Source organism: Caretta caretta, chromosome 28 (assembly GCF_965140235.1).
Source record: "Caretta caretta isolate rCarCar2 chromosome 28, rCarCar1.hap1, whole genome shotgun sequence".
Lineage (NCBI taxonomy): Eukaryota > Metazoa > Chordata > Testudines > Cheloniidae > Caretta > Caretta caretta.
In genome coordinates this window covers 481,804-491,440 of record NC_134233.1, presented here as the reverse complement: position 1 = coordinate 491,440, position 9,637 = coordinate 481,804, and the positions used below count along the sequence as shown (strand labels likewise).

At 60.7% G+C, this 9,637-nt stretch overlaps 1 long non-coding RNA gene across 1 annotated transcript; it reads left to right on the top strand.

Annotated features, from left to right (window-relative positions):
• The first annotated feature begins 204 nt into the window (after window positions 1–204).
• On the top strand, window positions 205–2,818 carry LOC142070347 (uncharacterized). The gene is made up of 2 exons (XR_012666303.1): window positions 205–327; window positions 1,090–2,818. It is a non-coding gene; the product is annotated as an uncharacterized LOC142070347 (long non-coding RNA).
• Window positions 2,819–9,637: the final 6,819 nt, after the last annotated feature.

Genomic DNA, 9,637 nt, shown 5'->3' with positions numbered 1-9,637 from the left:
ACTCCTGGGTTCTCTCCCTGTACCCGGCATGGCCGCGCTGGTATAACCGTCGAGACCACGCTCCAAACCAGTGTGAACGCTCCACAATCCCGTCTGACCGCGCCCCTCCACGCCCCTGGCGTGTGCTCGGTGGGTGGGGCACATGTTGACCCGCCCAGCAGCTCAGCCCTCCCACCCAGCCACTCGGCACCTGACCCGGGGACGCCTCCCCTGCTATGCTCTTGGCAAGTGAAAGTGAAACACAGAGCCCAGTCGCTTGGAAATTCCCGACGGAGCCTCCAGCAGCCAGAGACTCGTCTCGGGGGGCGACCTCCCACAGCTAGACAGGTAGCGCTGCGTCCTCTTGGGGGGTGGGAGCCAGGACTCCTGGGTTCTCTCCCCGGCTCTGGGAGGGGAGTGGGGGCTAGTGGGTTAGAGCCGGGGGGCTGGGAGCCAGGACTCCTGGGTTCTCTCCCCGGCTCTGGGAGGGGAGTGGGGGCTGGTGGGTTAGAGCAGGGGGGGCTGGGAGCCAGGACTCCTGGGTTCTCTCCCTGGCTCTGGGAGGGGAGTGCGGGCTGGTGGGTTAGAGCGGGGGGGGGCTGGGAGCCAGGACTCCTGGGTTCTCTCCCCAGCTTTGGGGGAAGAGGGGAGTTTAATGGGAGGGGCAGAGGCACTGAGACACCCAGGTTCATTCGTTGGCTCTTGGGTTACTCCAGCTGCTTCTGCAGGCCTCATGGAGAGCCGGAGTTGGAGGGTGCCCACTTTGGCTCCACCCCAGCACTGACGGGCACAGCCGGTGTTTGGCTCTGCAGGGCAATGTCGGCAGGTGGCCTGTGCCGGGGGATGCTGTGGCAAGAAGAACTGGGGCGGGACGGGAAGGGGCAGGTGCGCTGGGGATGCCCAGACAGGCAGCTCAGTCACTTGGTGAGCCCTCGGGGAGGGGTTGGGTCTTGTCCTAGGGCCGGGCGTTATCTGGGGCCTCTGGCCACAGAGCTCAGTTTATCTCCCGGCCTGGGGGATGCCCTACTGGGGACCTACGAAGAAAGAGGGCTGGGTGGGAACCTCTGAGTGTTGCCGGTGGCTAATGCTCCGTCTCCCCCGTTCCCCCAGCGTCTGATCCAGTGTCCAAGGGGCCCTGCCTGGCCTGTTTGGACCCTGCCCAACCACCTGGATGGGCTCCTCCCCCGACACCGACCTCAGGTGCCTGCTGCAGACCGCCCTGGATGAGGCACCCAAAATCAGCAACTGCAGCTCGACGGTGCACGGGTGCCCGGCGCTGCGGGCCTGCCCCGGCTGTGGTGCTCTGGTGAGCCACACCCAGAAGGGCTGCCCCACGGTGTGGTGTGCCAAGTGCCCATGCTCCTTCTGCTTCCGGTGCCTGAAAGTGGGTTACTGTGGGTACAAGGTCCCCCGGTGCAGCATCAAGAAGAGGCAACGACTGCTGGGCAAGGGAAGGAGCCAGCCCCAGCTGTGAGCCAGGAATATCTTTGTGCCAACAAGCAGGGGACGAAGGGACGGACCCTCCTGCCCACCTGTCCCTTTTGGGGTGCTTGGAAAAGACTCTGGGAGACAAATCAGCTCCTGCCGTCAGCTTTGCCCTGTGGCTACTGCTGCTGCTATTTTCGGGGACCCTGGGCTTTGGTCCCCCAGAGCCAAGAGATTTTCCCACCAGCCCGGGCCAGGGCCGGGGCCTCCAGTGTCTCCGGCTGCGTCCCGGCCACCAGCCGGGAGGAAGCGGGAATCAGATTTGAATGGCTCCAGCCCGCGGCAATGAACTCCTGCTCTTTGGCCCAGGGGAATCCCGTGCCCCGGTCTGGCCCCTGCAGTTCCAGCAGGGTGGCGGTTAAATCGGAGAGGGGCCAGAGAAGGATTTGAAACCCTGCCCTCGAGTGAGAGATTCCCGGAGCACACGCTTGATACGCACTCTCTGACGTAACAGACAAAATAATGTCACCCAACGCCTGGGAGTTGAAGCTGGAAATAAGGCATCAATTTGTCCCCACGTGTGTAATTAGCTAGGGGAACAATTTCCCCAGGGGATTCTCCATCCCTGGTAACTCTTAAAGCGAGACGGGTGGCTGTTCTCACAGGTCTGCTCTGGTTCACACAGGGATTACTTGCGGGCGGGGGGAACTCTCTGTTTTTAGGGTGTCAGACTCGGCGATTATGTTGAATGAGGTATGCCGGGGGGCTAGCCCGTGTATATCCCGTTCCCGATGTGCATGGGATGCGGCAAACATGTGTCGGGATGCACTGAGCACACAACAGAGATCCAATGGGAGGTACGTACCCTAAATTGGCCTGTGGGTTTTATACAACTCTGCTCACCTGTGCTAAAGTGATCCATCCCGCCCGGCGTTCACAGAAGCATCTGGCCCGAGTCGATCGTTAATGGTTCGAAATCGAACTAGATTCATCCTACAGCTTCGTGCCGGCCGGGGAAGCCCCTCTGTTGCCCGGCCCCTGGAGCGCTGGGATCCAAAACCCAGCGAAGGAAGGAACAGAACCAGCGAGGGAACGGGGCCACGCGGCTGGGCGAGGGAGTAGCGATGGGTCGCTTGTGAAATCGTGGTATAAATAAATGTCACGCGGGGAACGTACCTTCGATACTGCACGGGCCGGCTTCCCGGAGACGGGTACCGTCGAGAACGGTCACCCTGCACTGTGGGATTGGCTCGTCGTGATAAACCTGGCTGGCGTTGCTTATTTGGTCTCTTGAGTGTGTTTCACACCAAGCCAAAGTGGGATCAACACCTGACTCTGCAGTTTCTCAATTTCCCCTCTGCCCTTAGACTCGACGAATACAACATATTGTCTGAATATAAGTCGGGTTTTTTGATGTCTCCCTCTCGTTCTCTCCCTGGCTCGGGGAGGGAAGTGGGGGCTGGTGAGTTAGAGCAGGGGGGCTGGGGGCCAGGACACCTGGGTTCTCTCCCTGGCTCAGGGGGGAGGGTTAGACTGGGGGTGGGGGCTGGGAGCCAGGACTCCTGGGTTCTCCCCCCCGCTCTGGGAGGGGAGTGGGGGCTGGTGAGTTAGAGCAGGGGGGGCTAGGGGCCAGAGACACCTGGGTTCTCTCCCTGGCTCAGGGGGGAGGGTTAGACTGGGGGTGGGGGCTGGGAGCCAGGATCCTGGGTTCTCCCCCCCGCTCTGGGAGGGGAGTGGGGGCTGGTGAGTTAGAGCAGGGGGGGCTAGGGGCCAGAGACACCTGGGTTCTCTCCCTGGCTCAGGGGGGAAGCTGGGATCCAGGACTCCTGGGTTCCCTCCCTGGCTCTGGGAGGGGCTGGGAGCTGGAATTCCTGGGTTCTCTTCTTGTGCCGGAGCCAGGGCTGGTGCTGGTATAACATTCAGAACCACGCTCCGAATCGGATTGGTTCTGCCGGTGTGAACGCTGCACAGGCCCGTCTGACCGCGCACCTCTGCTCTCGTGGCGTAAGCTCGGGCGGGGTCACACGCCGACCCGCCCAGCGAGGCTCTGGGGCCCCTGGCAAGCGAAACCGAAACCGAAACGGGGAGCGAAGTCGCTGGAAAATTCCCCTGCCGGAGCTTCCCGATCCGTCCAACAGGTACCGCGGCGTCCTGAGGGGTGGGGGCTGGGAGCCAGGACGCCTGGGTTCTCTCCCCGGCTCTGGGAGGGGAGTGGGGGCTGGTGGGTTAGAGCAGGGCGGGCTGGGAGCCAGGACTCCTGGGTTCTTTCTTGGAGGGGAGTGGGGTCTGGTGATTAGAGCTGGGGGGCTGGGAGCCAGGACTCCTGGATTCTCTCCCTGGCTCTGGAAGGGGAGTGGGGTCTCTGCACCTTTCATTGCATGACACTTAAAAATGAAAGTTAAAATCCTTACATTGTTCCATGACTCCAGGAACTGGGGCTTTAAGGCAAAATACCAAACACTATAAGAGTTGGCAACACAGCGATGAGCAGGAAATAGGTGCCCCAGGAGATTGTGGGTTAAGTCAGAGATGCCAAGGCCAGCAGGGACCATTTGATCATGAGCTCAAGGTGACTCATATTCCCCAGGGTTTATCTCACACGTTCCACATGCATTTATACTAACCTCCGAAAAGGAAACCATAAACCGCCTCCTGCCCCTGAGTGACAAAGGTCCGGGCCGAGCTGCCGTGAGGGGAGATGAGAAGTTCGGTCTATCCAGCCTGCCAGAAGCCAGATTTTACTTCCCTCTCACTTCTAAAAGCCACAAACGGCTCCTTGGTAGGCCGCTCGCACTGGAGATTGCGCAGATATAATCCGTTCTCTCTTCTCGCCTTGGCCCGGCACACTGAAAAAACACACAGAACGATCTCTCGTTAATTCCTGACTTGTTTTTCCGCCCCCAACCCCCGGTGCATGCCGAGAACCTGCCCTCTGAGGGGCAAAGGTCCTGGATCGTCGCTGCCCTGCTCAGTGTCAGTGAGCCAGCGGTTGAGGGCAGGCTCCCCCGGGGCGCCCCTTGGCTGGGCTGAATCAGAGACTTGCCTAGGGATGGAAGAAGAAACTCCAGGTCAATCCACCTTGCCCCCACCTCCCCCAGGCGGCCTCCCCCACCCGTCTGCCCTCTGCACTGTCTCAGGCCGGGCAGCCCTAGCCGCTGTCTGGGGGCCGGCAGACGTGAACGCAACAGGGCAGTTTGGGTTGGAGATCAGGGAAAACTTCCCAACTGTCCGGGTGGTTAACCACTGGAGCAAGTTGCCCAGGGAGGCTGTGGTATCTCTGGCATGGGAGGTTTTTAGAGCAGGTTAGACAGACGCTTGTCAGGGGTGGGCTAGTTATTACATGGTCCTGCCTCAGCGGGGCTCTTTGCCCCTCCTGGTGACTGGCCTGATGGATGGGGGGTGGGAAGCGGCAGACTTGCTAGATCTTGGGCCTTGCACCCCCCATTCCTGCCATCCCCCGGGACTCTCGGCCAGCCAGTAACACAAGGTTTATTAGACGACAGGAACATGGTCTGACACAGAGCGCGTCGGTACAACCAGGACCCCTCAGTCAGGTCTGTCTTGCGGGGTGGGGAGCCCAGGCCCCAGTTCTGGGCCTCCCTCTATTTCCCCAGCCAGCTCCAAACTGAAACTCTCTCCAGCCCCTCCGCCTCTGGGCTTTGTCCCTTTCCTGGGCCAGGAGGTCACCGGATTCCTTTGTTCTCCAACCCTTTAGCTCTCACCTTGCAGGAGGGAAGGGCCCAGGCCATCAGTGGCCAGGAAACAGGGTGTCGGCCATTCTCTGTGTCCAGACCCCTGCACACACCTGCCCTCTAGGGCTCTGCAAGGATCATACACCCTTATCCCATCACCTGGAGACTTAAGAAATGCCTAGGGGAAACTGAGGCACCCCTACAGTATTCAGAGGAAACATGAAGAACAGTCCCACTTCGTCACAGTCTGGCGTTTGACGCCGCGCTGCAGGATGGTCTCAGAGGGAGCTGGGGTCGAGGTGAACCCCCCCCCCGTAAGGCGGGAGCATGACCGGGGTTGACGGGCCGTTCTCCCAGAGCAGCTCTCGGTGGGCGGGCAGGTGCAATGGGGTCCCACGGAGGTTGGGGGCTCAGTCCTGGCTCTGGGGCCAGTCACAGCTATCGCTAGAGAGCTGGGTGACGGGGTGGAGGATGCACATAAAACGAGTGCAGAGACCACCCAGCTGGCAGGGTTGTAGGTGGTTTGGAGGCGGGGGCTGGGGCAGGCTGGTGGAGGGGTTGGGGGGCTCCGCCATGAGGCGGAGAGATCTCATGGGTCCTCCTCCCCCCCCACAGTGATACAGCTCTGAGAAATGGGTTCGTGCTTCAGCGGCAGTGATGGGGATGATGTCAGGAAGAGCTCTTGGCGCAGGACGGCTCCCGGCGGCGATGACCACGGCTGGGGCTGGGACAGTCCCCATGGCGGTGACCACGGCGGATGCTGGGACAGTCCCCATGGCGGTGACCACGGCGGATGCTGGGACAGTCCCCATGGCGGTGACTACGGCGGATGCTGGGACAGTCCCCATGGCGGTGACCACGGTGACGACTGCGGAGGGGGCGATTGCTAAACTCCCCCAGAGCCGGCCCGGGGACGTGGTGGCGTGTGGGAGCAGCTTCCAAGCAGCCAGGACTCAGCCCTTCACCGCGGCACTGGGGCTGGCTCCTCACGGACCCACTGCTCTCCCTGGCTCTGGGAGGGGAGTGGGGGCTGGTGGGTGAGAGCAGGGGGGGCTGGGAGCCAGGACTCCTGGGTTCTCTCCCTGGCTCTGGGAGGGGAGTGGGGGCTGGTGGGTTAGAGCTGGGGCGGGGCTGGGAGCCAGGACTCCTGGGTTCTCTCCCTGGCTCTGGGAGGGGAGGGGGGCCTGGTGGGTGAGAGCAGGGGGGGCTGGGAGCCAGGACTCCTGGGTTCTCTCCCTGGCTCTGGGAGGGGAGGGGGGGCTGGTGGGTGAGAGCAGGGGGCTGGGAGCCAGGACTCCTGGGTTCTCTCCCCGGCTCTGGGAGGGGAGTGGGGGCTGGTGGGTGAGAGCAGGGGGGCTGGGAGCCAGGACTCCTGGGTTCTCTCCCTGGCTCTGGGAGGGGAGTGGGGGCTGGTGGGTGAGAGCAGGGGGGTTGGGAGCCCAGGATACCTGGGTTCTCTCCCTGGCTCTGGGGGAGGAATCCAGCTGTTTTAGGAACACACACACACACACCCTCAGGTGGGCCATGGAGTGAGAGGCAATCCAGCCTCGCTGGGCCGGGGGGCTGCTGAACTGGGGCACTTTGCTGGTTAACGGGGCGGGACAAAACTGGTCCGATTTTACATCTGTACGTATAGAATTTCGATGGAGAATATTGGTTCTTTGAAGCATCTTTAAGATTTTTGTATTGATTGAAATGTTCATGGGTGTGGGAAATGCGGAGAGGCGAAGGGGTGTTACTGTTTAATATCCGTCAAGATTGAGTTAAATCTGTGGAATTGTTCGCACGCAATTTGTCACCATCCCCTGTCGAAACACACAAAGCAAACGGCCCCGAATCGCCAAATCACCCGTGTTTTTATTGTTCATTTTTGGCTGGTCCCCGTGGAACAAGCCTCAGTCCCTGCGGTCTGACTCCAACACATCCTGTCCACTTGGATTGCGATGGCTGGATCTGTGTCAGCTCCCGGGTGCGGAGAGGAATGGGGGGAGAGGTGATTTTCTCTCTGTGTTTGGCACTGGGGACTAATTCAGATTGGAAATCGGGTGCAAGTTTTAACAGTGGGGTAATGAGCCATGGGAACAACTTTTGCAGGGTCGCGGCAGATTCTCCATCAGTGACCATTTTTCCATGAAGACGGGATGTTTTGCTGCCAGATCAGGGGCAGCTTAGGGTTGCCAACTTTCTAATTGCACAAAACCGAACACCCTTGCCCCGCCCCTTATCCCAGGCCCCGCCCCTACTCCTGCCTCCATCCCTCCCTCTGTCGCTCGCTCGCTCTCCACCCTCACTCACTTTCACTGGGCAGGGGCAGGGGGTTGGGGTGCCGGAGGGGTGAGTACTCTGGCTGGGGGGTGTGGGCTCTGTTGTTTGGCTGGGGATCAGGGGTTTGGGGTTCAGGAGAGGGGTCTGGGGTTGGGTGCAGGAGGGTTGCGGAGTGCAGGCTCTGAAGGGGGCTCAGGCCTGGGATAAGGGCATGGGAGGGGGTTTGGGGTGTGGGCTCTGGAGGGGGCTCAGGGATGGGGTAGGGGTGAGGAGTGCAGGCTGTGGAGGGGGCTCAGGGCTGGAGTAAGGGGTTGGGGTGTGGGAGGAGGTTTGGGGTGTGGGCTCTGGAGGGGGCTCAGGGCAAGGGTGTGGGAGGGAGTTTGGGGTGGGCTCAGGGCTGGGGTAGGGGATTGGGGCATGGGAGGGGGTTTGGGGTGCAGGTTCTGGAGGGGGCTCAGGGCTGGGGTAAGGGGTTGGGGTGCAGGAGGGGTGTGGAGTGTAGGCTCCAGAGGGGACCGGGGGTAGGGGTTGAGGTGTGGGGGGAGGTTTGGGGTGTGGGCTCTGGAGGGGGCTCAGGGCAGGGGTGTTGGAGGGAGTTTGGGGTGGGCTCTGGAGGGGGCTCAGGGCTGGGGTAGGGGATTGGGGCATGGGAGGGGGTTTGGGGTGCAGGTTCTGGAGGGGGCTCAGGGCTGGGGTAAGGGGTTGGGGTGCAGGAGGGGTGTGGAGTGTAGGCTCCAGAGGGGGCCGGGGGTAGGGGTTGAGGTGTGGGGGGAGGTTTGGGGTGCGGGCTCTGGAGGGGGCTCAGGGCTGGGGGTAGGGGGTTGGGGTATGGGCTCTGGAGGGGGCTCAGGGCAGGGGGTGGGGGATCTGGGAGGGAGTTTTCCCTGACACAACGGTGTGGGTTACAGCGCGACACCCAATCCTCGGGGGTTATCTCGCTGTAAAATCCCAAGTGGCCATAAAGGGATAAAGCTGCTGCTTTTCTCGTCAACGCCCCGGGGCAAGGTCGGCTGGGAGGCCAGGGGACAGCGATGGTGCGGCTCACGGTGAGGAAGCTGGGTTTGGTAGCAAGGAAGTTACGCTGCACTGGGAATCCTGGGGCCGGGGGGGAATTCACACCTTTTCAGGGTGCACTTCTGTGACATTCTATACCTTGGGGGAGCGTGCTGTAACCCCCATATTCCTCATTTTCGTATCCTCGTGATCTCACATATAAAGCAGGCCTTGTAAGGTATCAGGGGAAAGGTTATGATCTGCTGAGAGTCATTTCTCTGTCCATAGATGTGGATCATTGATGCATGTAAAGTTATGAGAATTATGCTGTAAGTTGGCGGGGAATCAGCCAGATCTTAGCTCCCCAGAGGCACCAGCAAGGAAAGTGACCAGTGCCCGGGCGGGGTGTCAAACAGCCCATCAACAGCCATTGTCCAGCCAGTGTCCAGCCAGATGCAATGACTCACCTGCATGAGGCCCCACCAGGGGAATTGCTCAACCTGGCCTGGAGACTCAGCGATGCCCCCCAGACATGCCTGGTCTTGTGCTCCCCAATCACACGGACTGAGGGTATAACACGGACAGAGGGGACACATACTGGGCCCTTTTCCTGCCCCCACCTTCGCAGCAAGCAACCAAGAGACTGAGAAGAAGACAAGACTCCGACACGGGAGTTAGTATACAGGCTTGTTCCTTAAACCTGGGCCAAAGGACTGCAATAGACAGTGAGGTGAGAAAAATGGCTTTGTCTAGATGTTGCCCCGTCTAATAGGGTTGAGAGTTTAGACCACGTGCTGATATTTTATTTTGCTAACCACGTAATATCACTTAAAATCTATCTTTGTAGCTAATAAATGTGTGTGTGTGTTCTCCCCGAAGCCGTGCGGTTGGTTTGCAGTGTGTCCGAGGCTGCCCTTGGGAGAACAAGCCGGGTACCTAGCCATGTCTTTGGTCCATTGACGGACTCCTACACGCTGGCAGCGTCCAGCGGGCAGAACGGGACGCTGCAAGGCGGGGGTTCCCAGGGTTGTGTCTGGGACCGGAGATATTGGCTGGTGTCATTCGGTTGCACAATCCAAGGAGCAGCTCACATGCCAGAGGCTGTGTGTGACCAGCCCAGGAGTGGGGGTCCTCACAGCAGAGCAGGGACAGGCTGGCTCCTGGAGTCAAGGATTGGGGTGGCCTAGCAGATCACCGGTCCAGATAACACCAGCGGGGAACGTCACCACCCCCCCGCCCCGTCGCTCGCTCTCCCCCACCCTCACTCACTTTCGCTGGGCTGT